Source organism: Dermacentor silvarum, unplaced genomic scaffold (genome assembly GCF_013339745.2).
Source record: "Dermacentor silvarum isolate Dsil-2018 unplaced genomic scaffold, BIME_Dsil_1.4 Seq12468, whole genome shotgun sequence".
In the NCBI taxonomy this organism is placed as follows: Eukaryota; Metazoa; Arthropoda; class Arachnida; order Ixodida; family Ixodidae; genus Dermacentor; species Dermacentor silvarum.
In genome coordinates this window covers 22536-41746 of record NW_023605677.1, presented here as the reverse complement: position 1 = coordinate 41746, position 19211 = coordinate 22536, and the positions used below count along the sequence as shown (strand labels likewise).

The 19211-nt window shown below is 47.6% G+C and overlaps 1 pseudogene; it reads right to left on the bottom strand.

Annotated features, from left to right (window-relative positions):
- Positions 1–19211, bottom strand: part of LOC119434543 (scavenger receptor cysteine-rich domain-containing group B protein-like) — a 33021-nt pseudogene that overhangs the window by 7881 nt on the left and 5929 nt on the right.

The following is a 19211-nucleotide window of genomic DNA, read 5'->3' as shown; positions in this document are numbered from 1 at the left end:
GTCTTTATTGTAACGTAGTCACCTTGCACACGGTTGTGTCACGATTGTGAACCTCGATCAGGTTGATACCCCATTTATGTACCTCTGTGGTAAAATGAAGGAAACCTCAAACTGTCGCTTCGTTGCATGGGTAATTCCTACGGCTCCCTGGGTACCCATGGGTCACTAATGATAGCTCGAGCAGGGCAAATCAAGAAAACCAATAGGGGCGAGCTGCAGTGCGCCGCTCGCTTATAAGCGCACGCTCGTAGGCACTCTGTCTTGAACCAGCGACGCCTCCGGTAACGGCGTACAACGAACATTGTCACTAGAAATACCACTCAAACGAATGTTTTTGCGTGTCTAATTCAGAAGTTTAAATCTCGCAACAAAGGCGTTTTGCAAGATGAAATACCCTAAAGATGGACGTTACTGAGGATACAACGCAAGCAAGCTCTCCAAGGTATGATAACGCAATCGCACAATCTTCGCTGTGCATTTTGTTATAGTTGAAATAAAGCTCGTTAAGCATAACAAAGAAATCAATTTTAGTGCACAAGACAAAGAACAAAAGTATTCTGCGATTGCAGGACCGATGCAGGAGCGACTACAGTATCGAAGTAGCAATGCGAAGGTGACGTCACCACTGCATCATACTGTGATTATGCTCATAATACGACCGATAACAAATAGTAGGAAGACGATAGTCACATAACACAGCCCCCATTATTATTTAATTCATTCACTTGTGAGTGTAGTGAGTTGTACAAGGAGGAGGAGGAGGAGGAAAACAAGAGGTGAAAGGCAGAGAGGTTTTGAAGTTGAAGTTGATTTATTTACCACACACAAAGTACAAAAGAAAATTGCACATGACATGTGGTTGGGAAAGCGGGAAAAAGCTACAACATGTAGCTTGACTGGCCCCACCTCCCAGTACTCGGCAGCGGGCTCTTTGTCAGAATTAAGTAATACATGTACACAAACTGTTTCAGTTGGGGTACTGGTTTGATAAACAATAGCGGACACTTTCGCAGAAGTAAATAATACATGAACAACAAATACTGTTTAAGCTGCAACATTAGGTAAACAATAGATACACGATGGAAACTATGCTGCATTATGTCACCAAATGAACTAAAAAAGCGAATTATAACAAGCAATTATACAAAAAGCGCATACAAGTCATTTCTCGAAAGTACACCCAAATCCTCCATTGTGAGGTGGAATTTAAAAATTGTGGGACGCTTGACTGCATCATCTGAAATCCATAATTCGTGCGATATCTTGGTACATGCCAAAGTTCTGTGCGCCTCAATGAGTGTAAAGAAGCGTTGTTTCGCAAGTTTGATAGTGCTCTCAGATAGTGTGTCCTTACGTATTTCACATTGAAGGCTGGATAGTAACTTAAAATTGTACAAATTGTGTAATTTCAAAATTTTGAGTCTAGTATACAAAGGAGTTGTGTGTGCATCATATGGCTGCTTTGCAATCGCTCGGACAGCATTTTTTGCATTATCATTAGCTTATACAGAGCTTTCTTAGTGCGATTTCCCCATACGAGATGGCAGTAACGCAAGAGTGATTCAAACCAGCATTGTAAACTAAACATTTCTGGCGGACTGGGAAAAAATACGTACACTTCCTTAGCATGCCTAAAGCCTTCGCAAGTTTAGTGCGTAGCTAGTCAGTGTGGTGGTCCCAAGGCATAAATTCGTTAAAAATTACTCCCAGGTATTTGGCTGCCGGAGATATTTCAATGACAGGGTCCTGTAAGTATAGGACGTCACTGAGGTTACATGGCACGGATTTTGGGCGGAATAAAATAGCTTTTGTTTTAGAGCAATTTATTAATAATGAGTTTTCGACAGACCATGCATTTAGTTTATGCAGAATTAGATTTCCACGTTTTACTAGGTCATTAGCATCTGTTCCAGGAAGAAATATACTTGTGTCGTCTGCATACATTATGTAGTTAGCTGAGGTTTCAATGTTTACAAGATCATTTATATATATGACGAACAACAGGGGTCCTAGGATACTGCCTTGGGGAACACCGCCTTTAATTTCACGGGCTGTTGATAATTCTCGGTCAACACAAACTGATTCATACCTTCCTGATAGGTAGCTACTTAATAAATCAGCTGCAATACCTCGAATACCATAACAAAGCAGCTTTTTTAACATAGTTATATGATTTATTCGATCGAACGCTTTTGGAGAAGTCAATAAAAACACCAGTGTTTGCAGTTTATTCTCAATGTTCCGTAATATAATTCTTTTTGGTGCAATAAAGCCACTTCCGTTGATAATCCAGGTCTAAAACCGAACTGAGATGAAGTAATAAGTGAATGTTTATCAAGAAAAGTAGACAGTTTGAGTGAATTAACTTCTCTATTGGCTTAGAGAACCACGGCAAAATAGATATGGGTCTGAAGTTTCCTAGATTATTTCTGTCGCCCCCTTTAAACAAAACTATTACTTTAACCAGATAACCAGGTTAACCAGATAAAGTGTCCTGTTGGCTGCTCTACACAGGGGGATGGGGTAAGGGCAGAAAATATTAGAAAAGAAGAGAAGAATAAAAAAGTACGCATCAGTTCCCACATCCTATAGTTTTCAACATGTCCTGTTTCTTTAAGAAAACGCACTAGCGCTTTTAAAGCAGTTCGTGCCGACGTGCTGGGACCAGGGTCCAAGAATTCTGGCTTCCGTTAGGGGATGGCTGTCAATCTTGTCAAGCGTGGTGCGGAGGACTTCTCTTAGTGCACTAAAACGACGACAATCACACTGAAGGTGCGCGATCGTCTCTTTGCACCCGTAAACTTCACAATCGGGACTTGTGGCCATTTTGATAACGTAGGAGTACGCATTTATAAAAGATACTCCAAGCCATAGGCGACAAATGAGAGTTACCTCCCGTCATGTTAATCCCTGTGGAAGGCCGAGCTTCATATCAGGATCCAGGGAATAAAGGTGCGGTCTTTTAGAGTATGTTGAATTCCATTGAACTAACGTAAGCTCGCGAGCAAGCGTATGCAGCTGTCCCGCTGCATCTGTTCTGGACATAGGGATAGTGACGCAATCGGCAGTGGTATGTAAAGATCGAGCGGCTGCGTCTGCTTGCTCGTTTCCAAGGATACCACAATGACTTGGCAACCATTGAAATGCGATGTCATGTCCTTTGTCAACTACAGATGGTGAATTTCTCATGTGTCCGCCACAAGTCGTTCGTGGGGTCCGCGGCGTAAGGCCGAGAGCAAACTCTGGAGATCGGCTTTGGAATCGCAGAAGATGGGCCATTCTAGTGCGTTTCCTGATAGATCAATTGAATTGCTGCACGCAGAGCTGTATGTTCGGCAGCCGTCGTTGACGTCAGGTGTGATGTCCTGAATGTTTTGACTGCATATTTTGCTGGGACAAATACTGCAGCTGCTGAACTGGAGTGTATACTTAAAAGAAATGGATCGAGACACCGACCAAAAATGGTTGAAATATATAAAAATACATAACGTTTCGGCTTCCCCACGGGAGCCTTGCTCACAATGAAATATGTGGCAGAGCTTGCGCCCTTTTTATGTGAGACTCAAGACATGACCAATGCATTTGGCATACATGGACGGCAGATTTCCTTCGTTGCGATTAAGAGTGTGCGCCATGGTTTGGATGATTAAGGATTCAAGACCCAGACGCGCAGAATGATTTCATTCCCTGGCGACCACACGAGCTTTGTCCCAGTTAATCGTGTGTGACGTATTGCGCAGTGTTCGGCTAGGGAATTCGACGCCACGTGTCGTTTTTGGACGTCATTCCTGTGCTGTTGAAGTCTTTTCCTGAAGTTTCCGGTTTCTCCGACGTAGACATAGGGACAGTCCGCACACGGAATGACGTACACCACACCTGGGAACTTGTCATTTTCCAAAGAGTCTTTTACGCGCACCAGCTCGTGCCTGAGTTTCCGGGAGGGAACATGCGCAGCCTGCACGTCATATGAGCGCAGAACTCGTGCAAGGGTCTTGCTTACGCCCGGGACGTAAGGTATCGCAGCCCGTTTGAGGGGGGGGGAGGGGTCCAGGGTGGCTGGGTACTGCACGAGCCAGCTGGCGCCCTACTGAGTCAATGAAGTGCTGAGGGTAACCATAAGCCGTCAATTCACGCCGCACAAGTGCATTGTCCGCCATGCAGTCTTCCGCTGCAGTGCACACATTTTTCGCCCGAGGAAGAAGAGAGCCGACAACAGACCTCTTTTGCGAAGCAGGATGCACCGATGTGTAGTTGAGGTAGCGAACAGTGTGGGTCTGCTTGCTATACACTTTGAACAATAAATTTTGTCCTTCATGTTGCACAAGGGCGTCCAAGAATGGAAGCTGGCCTTCAGATTCCACTTCTACGGTGAACTTAATTGCTGTGTCATGTGTTCAGGTGAGCCGTGAAAAGGTCAAGGTTCTGTCGTTGCAAAACACGGAAACCGTCGTCGACGTACCTGAAGAAGACGTTCGGTGTCGGTGTAAACGAGGACAGCGCCGTAGCTTCGATAGCCTCCATTGTTAGGTTAGCGACTGTGACCGAAATCGATGCCCCCATTGCCGCTCCGTGGACTTGCCGATAAAATGTTTTTGGAACGTGAAGTATGTGTTTGAAAGGGCAAAAATTTAGTAGCCTAGCTAGATCATGCACCTCGATGGGGGATCTGTCAGGCAACGTCGGGTCCTTGTCAAGGGCGGTGACGCAAACACCCACGGTCATGTCTATCGGTACGCTCGTGAACAGTGATACCACGTCAAAAGAAACTAAAACTTCGTCGAGGTCGACTCTTGTCCCTTTAACCTTTTCAATGAAGTCGTACGTGTTGCGTATATGGGTAGCACTTTTGCCAACCAGTGGCAATGTCACTCTATGAAGAAAATTTTTCAGCTTGTGGAGCGGCCAACGTGTGAAGTCCACTATGGGGCGCAGGGGAACATCGGGCATGTGTACCTTCGGCAGGCCATATATAGCTGGAGCTGATCCGTTGTGACAGAGTAATCTGTAGTACAGCTGCTTTTGTTGCGGCGGAACCGTGCGGAATATGTCGGCCAGCAGTTTTGCAGGTCCCTCTGAAGTCTGGGTGTCGGGTATCCTGCAACGTCGGCGTACGTGTGAGCATCACTCAATAGCAAGCGCATTTTTTGATGTATTTGCTCCTGTTTAGAAGGACGGTGGCGTTCCCATTGTCGGCGGGTAGTACGACAATATCCTGGTTCTCCTGCAGCCTCTTGACGGCCCCGCGTTCCTGTTTCGACAAGGTGTCCATGACGGGTTGGGCGTGCAATTTTGACAAGACGTTTACAACACGTGTGCGAGCCTCGTCCCGGCGGGATTGGTAGACCAAATTCACAGCACGCTCAGCGGCGCAAATTACTTTTTTCGTGTCTGTTGCAGGTCCCATGTTCAAGTTGAGCCCGAGATTTAGAACTGCCATCTCGGAGCCGTCAGACTTGTATGAGGACAGGTTGTACACCGCGTTCTTGGGGGTGCCTGGCGAACATGCTGTGCCGCGCTGCTTCACCCTTTCCATTTTTTTGTCGTGGCATTGCTCATTTTTCCGAGCGCGTAGATTGGCTTGAAAATTAGCATGCAATTGTATACGTGCAAGCTCTTTGGGCAGTGAGCCTCAAGCGCCGTCTAGAAAAGAACGCGTCATCCTTGAGTCTTCGTACCTGGTCCTTGCAATCCATGATCCTCGCCTGCAACAGATGCCATTCCGCCTTGGAAACCACGCTTTGTCCAAATATCGTCGACACGGGTCTATGAAGACGCAGCGAGTGCGGGATCAAGCTCTGGGACTTGCAGGCAAGGTTGAACATCAGATGCCCGTTGAATGCCAGAATTCGCGTAGTCAGTGAGACGAACCGCTGAATTTCAATGATCACTTGCTGGCCGTACGCCTGCCGCAAATGGATGAAGTCGAGATTATGACGGAAGCCCGTCTGGTTCTGCGCTCATATGACGTGCAGGCTGCGCACGTTCCCTCCCGGAAACTCAGGCACGAGCTCGTGCGTGTACAAGACCCTTTGGAAAAGGACAAGTTCCCAGGTGTGGTGTACGTCATTCCGTGTGCGGACTGTCCCTATGTCTACTTCAAGAAAAGACTTCAACAGCACAGGAATGACTGTCAAAAACGACACGTTGCGTCGAATGCCCTAGCCGAACACTGCGCACTACGTCAAACACGATTAACTGGGACAAAGCTCGCGTGGTCGCCAGGGAACGAAATCATTCTGCGCGTATGTATCTTGAATCCTTAATCATCCAAAACCATGGCACACTCTTAATCGCAACGAAGGAAATCTGCCGTCCATGTATACCAAATGCCTTGGTCATGGCTTGAGCCGCACATAAAAAGGGCGCAAACTCTGCCGCATATTTCATTGTGAACAAGGCTCCCGTGGGGGAGCCGAAACGTTATTGTATTTTTAATATATTTCAACCATTTTTGGTCGGTGTCTCGATCCCTTCCATTTAAGTATGCATCATTCCGACCAGACTGGCTTCCGTCATACTCTCGACTTCAACTGGAGTGTATGACTGACCCATCGGTGTAAACATGTAAGCGGTCACTGGACCTCATGGAGTAGCAATATCGCTGCCTGCATCAATGTTGCTGACTGCATTTGTGCGTTCTTATTGATGCCTGGAATGGTAAGGCACACTCGAGGTGAATACTCAAGGCCACGCTATTGGGACTTAATTAGATGGTAGCGATGCCCTGTAAGTAGTCAGGAGACGGCTAACACTCGTATGCGGCCTAGATGTTTCTAGGCAAGCAAGGTAGTGATAGGGTACTCTTGCGACCTGTCGAATGTGCACTCTTAGAGCGTCGGGCGCAATGTACGTTGCTATACTATGTAGAGCACTGCACGGGTCGATTTTTAAGCCCGGGCCTGGCCCGGACCCGTTTTTACGTTGGGCTGCCCACCCGATCCCGATCAAAACTTTATGGCGAGACCCGGGCCCGGCCCGGGCCCGGAAATCTACGGTACCCGCCCGGCCCGGCCCGTCACCAATTTACTTTAGGCCCCAGCCCGGCCCGGGCCCGGCTCGAAACCGGCCGAAACCCAGCCCAGACCGAAAAATATATGTTTTTCAGAGTTGAGACGCCCGAGAATAACTCGCTGCACGTTACATGCACACCACCAGAAATCCCGAGCCCAGCCCGGACCCGCGTCAAAAAACCCGAGTACGGCCCGGGCCCGGGTCAAAAAGCACACGCCGTGCCCGAGCCCGGCCTGAGCCCGAGAAAAAATTGCTCTACCCGGCCTGGCGCCGCCCACGGGCCGGGCCGGGCCCGGGCTTTCGGGTAAGCCCGAGCCCGTGCAGTGCTCTGTGCTATAGGGTGGTCACGCGCTATGGCGACTGCGGCTGCTGTGGATGCACACTTAGGCAGGCCGAGGCACGCCCGAAGAACTTGGGCTTGTATACTCTGGAGTGTGGGAAGGTTCGTTTTACTAGTGTTACTCAGCACGGGCAGGCTGTATCTTAGGAAGCCCATAAATAATGCATGGTACAGCTGTACCATCGATTGCACAGATGCGCCCCAAGCCTTTCCGCCGACAAACTCGAATACATGCGCTATTGCAGTCAACCTCTTTTTCATATATGAAATATGTGGCGTCCAAGACAAATCACGGTCGATGATGACTCCAAAGAAGCGGTTCTTTGTTTCGTAAGCAATTACTTGTCCAATTATGCATATAACATATGGAGTCATTGTTTTCCGTGTAAATGCGAGTAATCGGTATTTTTCTGAGGATAGTTCAAGGCCTTTCATATGCTGGTAAGACGACGTTGTGTGACCGCCTTCTGCAGTCTCGCTCGTATCTGCGGACGTGTCACGCTGGATGCCCAGATGCAGATATCATGTGCATAGATGGATATCTGGACAATCCTTGGCAGTGATCGAACAAGGCCTAACAGTGTTATGTTGAAGAGCGTGGGGCTTAATACTCCGCCTTGCACACCTTTGCTGGTTAAATAGTGGGATGTCATTCCATCCTCTGTAAGCATGAAGAAGGATCTATCCTCCAAATAGCTATGAATCCAGCGCAAGGCAAGGCCACCAATGCCCACATCGGTCAAAGTATCGAAGATTGCTTGGTGTGCTACATTCATATGCGACTTTGACATCAATAAACATCGCCACCGTTATTCGTTTCAGGCTCTTTTGATCCTGAAACATCATCAGCTATATTTATATCACTGCCTAACGAAGCCATCTCCCTGTGATCTCCAATTACCCCTGTATTGTGCTAGCTGATTCCAACTTGCGCCTGCAAATTTCCTAACTTCATCACCCCACCTAGTTTCTGCCGTCCTCGACTGCGCTTCCCTTCTCTTGGCATCCATTCTGTAATTCTAATGGTCCACCGGTTATCCATCCAACGCATTGCATGGCCTGCCCAGCTCCATTTTTCCACCTAATGTCAACTAGAATATCTGTTATCCCATTTGTTCTCTGATCCACACTGCTCTCTTCCTGTGTCTTAACGCAAAGCCTAACATTTTTCGTTCCATCGCTCTTTGTGTGGTCCTTAACTTGTTCTCGTGCTTCTTTGTTAACCTCCAAGTTTCTGCCCCATATGTTAGGAATGGTAGAATGAAATGATTGTATACTTTTCTTTGAACGACAGTGGTGAGCGCCCAGTCAGGATTTGGCAATGCCTGCCGTATGCACTCTGACCCAATTTTATTCTTCTGTAAATTTCGTTCTCATAATCAGGGTCCCCTGTGAGTAATTGACCTAGATAAACGTACTCCTTTAGAGACTCTAGAGGCTGATTGGCGATCCTGAATTCTTGTTCCCTGGCCAGGTCCTCAATCATTTCCTGTTCTCCGTCCCCAATGTTGCTGACTAGGACAGTGTCATCTGCAAAGCGAAGGTTGCCGAGATACTCACCGTTGATCCTCACTCCTAAGCCTTCCTAGTATGAGAGGTTGAATACTTCTAAGCTTGCAGTGAATAGCATTGGAGATATTGTGTCTCCTTGCCTGACCCCACTTTTGATTGGTATCTTTCTACTTTTCTTGTGGAGAGCCAAGGTTGCTGTACAATCCTTGTAGATATTTGCCAAGATAATCAGGTGCGCCTCCTGTCCTCCTTGATTACGCAATGCCTCTATGACTGCTGGTATCTATACTGAATCAAATGCTTTTTCATAATCTATGAAAGTCATATAGAGAGGATGATTGCACTCCGCAGATTTCTGTATTACCTGGAGGATGGCATGGATATGATCATCGTAGAATATCCCTTCCTGAATCCAGCCTGTTCTTTGGTCGGCTGAAGTGAAGTGTTGCACTGATTCTATTTGAAATTACCATGGTGAATATTTCTACAATAGTGAGAGTAAGCTAATGGGTCTATAATTCTTGAATTTTTAACGTCTCCCTTCCTATGTATGAGTATAAGTTGGCGTTCTTCCAGCTTTATGCTACACTTGAAGTCGTGAGGCATAGCGTATAAAGGGCCGCAAGTTTTTCAAGTATGATATCTCCTCCACTTGATTAAATCGACTGTTATTCTATCTGCTCCAGCAGCTTTTCCCCTGGTCATGTCTTTCAAGGCCCTTCTAACTTCATCGCTAGTTACAGAGGGGGCCTCTGTATCCTGTTCGTCACTACTTTGAATGAAAGTAGCTTGGCTGCTCTGGTCAGTGTACAGGTCAGTATAGAATCTTTCCGCTGCTTTTACTGTCATCGAAATTGCTGATATTACCCTGCTTATCTTTCAGTGCATACATTTTGCCTTGTGCTATGCCTAGTTTTCTTCTCACTTACTTCATGTTGCGTCTATATTTTACTGCTTCCTCAATCTTTTCCACGTTATAATTTCGGATATCCCTTACTTTCTCCTTCTTGACCAGTTTCGACAGTTCAGCGAATTCTATCTGACCTCTCCAGTTTGACACTTTCATGTTTTGCCGTTTCTTTATTAGGTCCTTTGTTACTTGGGTCAGCTTACCTACTGGTTGCCTAGGTGCCTTACCTCCCACATCAATTGCTGCTTCTCAGATCAGCCTAGTTACGGTTTCGATCATTACCTCTATGTTGTTTATCTACCTGTTCTTAAGCTGCATATTTGTTTGCGAGCACCAGCCTGAATTGGTGTGCTTTTAACCCTTGCTGCGTCTAGGTTGGCCTGTTTATTCATGACTAACTTTATTTCTCTCTTCAAATTGAGAGAAATCCTACACCTCACTGACCTATGGTCACTGCACCCTACTGACACATCTTGCACTATGCTGAGATCGGCAGAGAGCATAAAATCTATTTCATTCCTTGTTTTTCCATTAGGGATTTTCCAGGTCCACTTCCTGTTGCTGCGCTTCCTGAAGAAGGTATTCATTATTCGGAGCCTATGACTTTCCGCGAATTCTACCAACATCTCTCCTCTAGTGTTCCTAGAATCGATGCCATAGTTACCAATTGCTTGCTCGCCAGCCTGCTTTTTCCCTACTTTTGCCCATGACTGCAGTAAACTGAGTTTGCACCTTTCTCATTGCGAATTCAACATCTTCATAAAACTGTTCTTGTCCTTCATCATCGTGAATGGAGGTTGGGGCGTAGGCTTGTACAATCATCATTCTATACCTCCTATTCAGCTTTATTACGACGACTGCTACTCTCTCATTATTGCTGTAGAATTCATCAGTGTTGGTCGCTATGTCCTTATGGACTAGAAATCCTACCCGAATTCTCTCTTATCTGGAAGACCTCTGTAGCAGAGGACGTGGCCGTTAGTCAGCATTGTATAAGCCTCACCAGTCCTTCTCACCTCACTAAGGCCAATAGTGTCACACTCAATACCTGATAATTCTTCAAATAGCCCTGCTAAGCTAGCCTCACTCGATAGGGTGCGTGTGTAGAACGTTGCCAGGTTCAGTTTCCATTGGCAGCCTGTCCGGACCCAGAGAGTCTTAGCACCCTCGGCGACGTAGAAGGTCTGACCGCAGCCTTGGTCAGGTGCTCCGCAGCTACTTGGGACGGAGGGCCAGGATAATTGTTGGAGTCATTAGGTAGGTAGTGGCGAATACTTCATCAGGGAGGCCAATTCCTGTTTGGTGAGGGAGTGACATTGTTGAAGCTTAGTGGCCTTCGTAATTCGGTTGCACCTAGACTAGTGTACCCACTAGCTGTCGGCGTTTTTTTGCCGGTGTCCGGCGCCACTCCATGCCTGGAAATGTAGTGGACTGCAGGAGGATTCGGACTTCCGACCTTCAGCTTACTATACTTGTCACAAAAGAGCGCGTAATCCAAGCGCGCACCGAGTGTCACGCAAGCCAGCGAAGAACACGCCGGCCCCGCGGCAACTTCAACAGAGGGGGAGAGCGCATACGCCTCAAGCAGCAGCGCTAACGGCGCCCGAAACGTCTGGAAGAGACTCGACGAAGCGACGTTAACCGCAGAGAGAGAGAGAGCACACGCGCGCGCCGTGACACCTTCTCACCCGGCGAGTCGACAGACATTACTACCGCGTGAGCATACACCAACAGGATGAGTCATCACCCCCCCCCCCTAGAGAATGCTCCAACTGCGGCGGTCGAAGGTACGAGAAAAGACTCGAAGCTTCCTAAGCTTTGGCCATGCTACGAGATCACGACTTCGATAGGAAGGTTCGAGAACGCCTGTGGAAGCTGTATAACCGCCGTGCGAGAATAGTTCAGTAGAATTCAGGAATTCAGGAGTTCAGTCCGCACCGGTGAAGTGATGTAACCTGAAGACCGAGCGTCTGCGGAAGAAGGGGATTCACCGGCAAGCTAGTCGACGAGTTCATCGAGCGTCTGCATTTCCGGCAAAAGTTCTTTCTTCGAGATTTGCCCGAGCTACGCCGAGATCGTCTGACTCCAAGACCAACCCAGCACGGTAAATACTATTGGACACTTAGTGTTCCTTTCATTTTGTACTTTACGTGTTGGACTCTTAGTGCTTGTCGTTAATTATTTTCCTTTGTTTAATACCCATCTGATTTTTGTGTTGTGTCGAGCCTAAGTGTGCAAGTGTGTGTGTAACTGCCTTGTGTGAAGAATAATTTTTTTGTGTTTTGACAACTCTGGGCCCTGACTCGGTCTTTGGACCGCAACCGGCGTTCGCTGGCGCACCGGAGGGCTCACTCTTATTTGTCCTTGCTTTCGTGGGATTATTCGGAAGCTGATAAGTCGGCTTTGGAATTTGGTCCGGCGTCTGCGCCTCGTTCACGGGGTCTGTGACAATATTTCTGGCGTCCACGACAGGACCTTTCTGGTGCAAATTGTGTGTCCATAGTTGGGAGAAAGAGCCTAGGGTCGTTACATTGCTATTGTAAACGATTTTGAGTGTTGCACCACCTTTGCTAACTTGTGTGCAGAGAGCAGTTTGATCGTCGAAATCTAGGCAGATAATTTTGCACGCGGCTTGATTTTTTAAGGGTATTATGGATGTCGAGAAATTAGTTGCCCGTGGTGAGATTGGTTTTTCCGGAGCGGAACTACGGAAGTGGGTTAGCCTGAAGGAAAAAGAAGCTTTAGAAAGAGAGAAAGAAAAGCTAGCGGCCGAACGGGCCAAAGAAGAAAGAGAGGCGATGGAGCGAAAAGAAGAAAGAGAAGCAAAGGAGCGACAGATAACAGAAGAGAGGCGATGGAGCGAAAAGAACAAAGAGAAGCTGAATTAGCTGAGAGAGAAAGGCAAAGACAGCACGAGTTAGAACTCGAACGACTTCGTTTGCAGCAGCGCACAGACGCTCCCGCCCAGGCAAGAGTCGATAGTACTGAAAGGGAAGAAACTAGCTTCCGTCTCAACCCAAGCAAGCTTGTGGCATTCGATGAAAGAAATAATGACCTGGATGTTGCATAGATTTGAGAGTTGCTAAAAGCCAGAATAGACCGATCCCACCAGCCAGTTTCACGACGCCACCGGTGCCGCGGTGCATGCTGGTACTTGTAGTCATCCGCCGCCAGCCGCCCGGAGTGCCTGTGCCTTCTGTATCCGAACGATTTTTGGCAATTTTTATGGTTCGTGTAGAGCCATCGTGCGATGGGAGGATTGACCTGCTGCGTTCCTGGCTGGTACAACAACCACACAAGGGACAAAGGCTTCGGATTCTATGTTCCTAAAGAGCGAAAGCTGCGATAGACGTGGATCCAATGGATAATAGGTGGTACTGGTAATACACAGCGTGAGAATACGGGGACGAATAGCGGCCGCATTTCGATCGGGGCAAAATGCGAACACACCCGTGTACTCAAATTTCCCGGAATTATAGATCATTTGTCGATTATCGATTAGCTTGATTGGCTATCGCAAGGTATTGGCCATGGATTTGGGCTAGGCCAAAAACTACCAAGTCATCCCCAGCATTTTTGGAATTTATCGATTATTCCTTGATAATTATTAGCTATTATTAGCTATAGATTGGCTATCGCAAGGTATTGGCCACGTATTTGGACTAGGCTAAGAACTACCAAGTCATCCCCAGCATTTTCCGAATTTATTGATTATTGATCGATTATCGATCAGCTCTTGATTGGCTATCGCAAGGTATTGGCCACGTATTTGGGCTAGGCTAAGCACTGCCAAGTCCCAGCATTTCCCGAAATTTATTGATTATTGATCGATTAGCTATTGATTGGCTATCGATTGGGTATCGCAAGGTTGGCAACGTATTTGGGCTAGGCTGAGAACTACCAAGTCATACCCAGCATTTCCCGGAATTTATTGATTATTGATCGATTAGCTATTGATCGGCTATCGCGAGTTATTGGCCACGTATTTGGGCTAGGCTAAGCACTACCAAGTCATGCCCAGCATTTTCCGGAATTTATTGATTATGATCAATTATCGATTAGCTATTGATTGGCTATCGATTCGCTATCGCAAGGTATTGGCTAAGTATTTGGGCGCTAAGCATACCAACTCATCCCCAGAATTGTCCGGAATATTGATTATTCATCAATTATTGATTACCTATTGATTGGCTATCGGCGTTTTTATGTTAAAAACGCCGCCTAGCTTACTTAAGAACTTCTAAACTTCTAGATATCGCTGTTACCGAAGTCTGCAAGTCGTGCGCGAAACCCATGTAGGTAAGTAGGGAACGAAAGTTTCGGCAACGAATTTCAAACCTGTCTCCAACAGGTATACAAATCCTATTATGTCCGTCGCTAAGCAAACATAACGTTGCAGTCACCGAGATGAACGTGCGCAAAAATAGTAACGCAAAACGACCGCGTACATCAGCATGTACTACATACAAAGCTCGAAAAAATACGGTACTCAACGCGTTATGAGGGGGTAACAACCGAAAGGAAAGAGGAACAGGCACTTTTCAACGTTCGCCTCGCATGCTGCAATGAACAGCCGATGTAATTTCTTAAATACATGACGAATGTTTATCGGTGAGGAGTCGAAGATAGGTTGGGAAGCTCGTGCGCAGTAATCAACGAGCGCGGAACTGCGGTGGTGGGTTGATAGTTGACTACAACCAAGATGGTGGCAGTGCTATTCCCGGAAAACCGGCGCATGCGCAGATCGCTCGGTGGGACGGTCTATTGGAGCAGAGGATCAATGGGCCACTGCGTTGAGCACGTGGTTTGAGTGGAGAAGCACTTAGTGTGTACGGTAGGTGACGCCAACCGATGCCTTAATTATGGAAGGGTGAAAGCTGCTTTATTGAAGAGATTTAGGGTTCACGAGCAGAAGGCTACCGAGAGAAGTTAGGACTGGAAAGCCCGCCGATGGCGAGCTGCCAGGCGTAATTTGCCGCGCGGCTCAGTAACGATTTTGATAGGTGGACCGAACTTTCAGAGATGCACAGGAGACAGTGCGCTTAGATAGCATATAATCAAGGAGCAATTCCTCATCAGTTGTCAACCGAACGTCACTGTATCTGAAAGAAAGGAAAGCTAAATCGCTTCATGACATGTGGGAATTGGCAGACCAATTTTTGGAAGCAACAGGGAGGCATCATCTCTCCAAGATCAAAAAGAGGAGGCAGGGGACGCAAAGAAACCCATCCGATGAAAGGCGAAAACACTCGAAGCCGTCCCGAGATGTTATCTTGTAACTGACTGGGCACCATGCTAGCAATTCGGACCAATTTTACGGCCCCATTGATGTCAATGTTTAAATGTGGGGCGAATGGGCACAAAGCCGATACATGCGCAACGGAGGGAAAGAAGCTCCATAGGCATCATGTGTGTATGCCCCACCAAAACACAAGAAGACATAAACGCCGGCTTTGTAGAACTACGAAACGGAAAAATAATTCCGGTAGTCAAAGCTGTGATGACACCACGCCCAGAATTTCTCGTTAAAGGAATGCCTGTATTGCTGGGGGAAAATCGCAGGAAAACAAGTCACGGTCTTTACGAGAAACCGGCAGCCGCACAGTGATTGTGCGAAGAGGACTTGGTTCAATGACGAAGAGCTCACAGGCGAAACCAGTTAGTTTACCTGATCGATGGCACGGTTAGGAAGCTTGCGAAGCCAAAATTGAGGTCGAGACCCCAGTTACAGTGGGAATGTACAGCTCTTTGTATGGACAACCCACTGTATGGCCTAATTCTAGGAAACATCGAGGGAGTTCGCGCCCCAGACGATCCGAAACCTTTGGAGAAGGCGAAGAGCGAAGACCAACATCGCGATGAGAGAGCCACGCGGAAACCACCAGCATCTGCCGAGAACACCGTGGTGGCTGTCACCCGAGCTCAAGCAAGAGCTCAGGCAAGCCTTTCCAGCCCTTTCCACGCCCAATACCGAAAATAAACCGACCGGGACTCATAACCAAGTCAAACACCACCATCGAAAAACCAAGGGCAGATAATTTAAATTTAAGAACCATTGACAATTATCCGTGGTGCAAAGCGTTTTGATTGAGTGCACCGAGTGTTTTTTAAGCATCATGAACATAGTATTGTTTGTCTGTGTTCTGCAAACTACCCTGTCATAGTTTTGTATACTTTTGCACATGTTATATTTCAAATGTTTGCCTTGTTACTCGAGATATGAGTTTTTGTTTAGTACAAGTGTAATTGTTACGTGAGAGATGTATTATTGTATAGTACAAGTGTACATGTTACGCTAGGGATGTATTGTGTAGTTCAAGTGTACCTGTGCGAATTGTGTGTGTATTCGATGTATCGCGAGTGACGTGGTGAATTGTGGTGGACTGATTTATGGACCTACGGACTCGTGCGTAGTGGACTCTTTTGCGCGCTTCTTTTGTGTTTTCTTGAATATTATTGCATAATATTCTTAAAGTGGGGGGCAGTGTCACAAAAGAGCGCGTAATCCAAGCGCGCGCCGAGTGTCACGCAAGCCAGCGAAAGAACACGCCGGCCCCGCGGCAACTTCAATAGAGGGGGAGAGCGCATACGCCTCAAGCAACAACGCTAACAACGGCGCCGAAACGTCTGGAAGAGACTCGACGAAGCGACGTTAACCGGAAGAGAGAGAGAGAGCACACCGCGCGCCCAGACACCTTCTCACCCGGCGAGTCAACAGACATTACTACCGCGTGAGCATACACCAACAGGATGAGTCATCACCCCCCCCCCCTCGAGAATGCTCCGACAGCGGCGGTCGAAGGTACGAGAAAAGACTCGAAGCTTCCTAAGCTTTGGCCATGCTACGAGATCACGACTCCGATAGGAAGGTTCGAGAACGCCAGTGGAAGCTATATAACCGCCGTGCGAGAATCGTTCGGTGGAATTCAGGAATTCAGGAGTTCAGTCCGCACCGGGGAAGTGATGAAGAAGAAGTAGTTTATTGATGTGAAAAAGTAGAGAGGTCGGCCGGAATATGCAGCATCTGGCCTGCTACTCTACGTAAGGGAAGGGGAGGAGGGGAAAGAGGGTCACAATGGGGGATGATAATGGGAGGAACTAGGTGAAAGGACACATTGCACAAATGATTATCACAAGCGTGAGTCCAGGCCCGTGTCCCCTAAGAAGCGCGAAAAAGTACGCATTGCCTCTGTCTGACAACTCTGTGGCCCTGCGCCTAGCAAGAGGTCCTCCGACAGTGGTCTATTATATAAATGCCTCAAGGTGGCTGCCAGTGTGAGTCTTTCGCGTGCATACTTAGGGCAAACCACGAGCACATGGTCTATAGTCTCTATAACACCACACACTGAACATTCCGGGTAGTCTGTCTGTCCAATGATGTGCAAATATTTGCGCGTGAAAGCGACGCCTAGTCGCAGTCTGTGTATCAAGCATGTACGAGGGCGTGGAATTCCACGCAGAACAGGAAATTGCATATCGGGATCCAGCCTTTTAAGGCGAACGTGACGAGCGTCTGGCTGGGCCCAGTATGTTTTCGTCGCACTCCTCATTAATTCGACAGGAGGCATGTGATGTCTGGTCTAGAGAACGGCACTACAGTTCGCAGGCCATTGCTGAGGGCGCGCTTTACTTCAGCATCGGCCATCTCATTACCATTGAGCCCACAGTGTCCTGGGATCCATTGGAACACTGTGCGCTGGTGTTTTTCTTGAGCGCATGAAAGTAGCTCGGCGATCTGCAGTGCCAGAACCTGATATGCGGTGTGGCGCAGGAAGCATCTCAAATTTGCAGCGCGGGTTTTGAGTCCGTGAAAATGCACCACTCTTGAGGTCTTTCCCCGCAGATGTGGCGAATTGCCGTATATCCACAAGCTCTGCAGCGGTTGAAGTTGAATTATGATCTAGAATGAAACCTCGAGTCATCTGCTGGGCTGGTATCACCACAGCTGCTGTCGATGCCGTTGATGACGCGGACCCGTCTGTGTAAACATGAACATAGGTCTGGTATTCTGACCAGATGTATGCCAAAGTAAGTTGTTGTAGTCCGCTAACGGGAACCATTGATTTCTTTAGTATGCCGGGGACGTTCAGCATACCGAAGGTTGAATCACCACCCACGGTGGTTTGACGGGGTCATATGGAAGGGCATAGCCTGATGTTATGTGGGGTAGATGGCTGTGTAGTGCACTTGTGAAACTGCTGTCCGACCGCTCATGTAGGACCGACGTCAATGGATGGCAATGGTGTCGTGTAAGTAAGCGTAGATATACTCGAAGTGGTTCGTGGGACAGGTATACCGATAATGGGCATACGCGGGCTTCCTCAACTGTGCCTTTGTTGGAGGTACGCCGTGGCAAGCCGAGGCATATTTGAGTGCCTGCGCTTGAACGCTCTCTAATGTCCGTAAGCAGGAAATACTCAAGTTTGAGAGTATCGGGAGGCTGTATCGAATGTAGCCTATAAATAGGGACTGATAAAGTCGTAGTAGGGAGCCTTCCGTGGGGCCCCATTTCATGCCTGCTACGAAGCGAAGAACATGGCAAACAGATTAAGTGTTTGCTTCAATATTCACATGCCTCGACCACGACAAACCACGTTCAATGATAATGCCCAAGAATCTGTGGTGGGAGACATAAGGTATTATAACACCGTTAATGGAGATCGGATAGCGGCAGACGGATTTTCGCGTGAATGCAACCACAGCACATTTCTCAGCAGCTAAGAGCAAACCCTGACGCCGTATGTATCGTGAAGTAGATGACACAGCACGTTGTAATCTCGCACGTAGTTGCGGGCGTGTTGTACAAGAAGCCCAGATGCAGATGTCATCTGCATATGCATGATGTGGATGTCAGCTGGAAGTTCGCTCACCAGGCCAATCAGAGCCACATTAAATAATGTTGGGCTGAGGACTCCTCCCTGAGGAACTCCACGGCATACCTGATGACGATTAGTCTCTCCGTCAGGCGTGGACATGTAAACGAAACGGCCGCTGAGATAGCTCACAATCCACAGATAGAGCCGGTGAAGTGATGTAACGTGAAGACCGAGCGTGCGGAAGAAGGGGATTCCCCGGCAAGCTAGTGGACGAGTTCATCGAGCGTCTGCATTTCCGGAAGAAGTTCTTTCTTCGCGATTTGCCCGAGCTACGCCGAGATCGTCTGACTCCAAGACCAACCCAGCACGGTAATACTATTGGACACTTAGTGTTCCTTTTCATTTTGTACTTTACGTGTTGGACTCTTAGTGCTTGTCGTTAATTATTTCCTGTCTTTGTTAATACCCATCTGATTTGATTGTGTTGTGTCTAGCCTAAGTGTGCAAGTGTGTGTGTAACTGATTTGTGTGAAGAATATATTTGTTGTTATTTGACAACTCTGGGCTCTGACTCGGTCTTTGGACAGCAACCGGCGTTCGCTGCGCACCACAGGGCCCATCT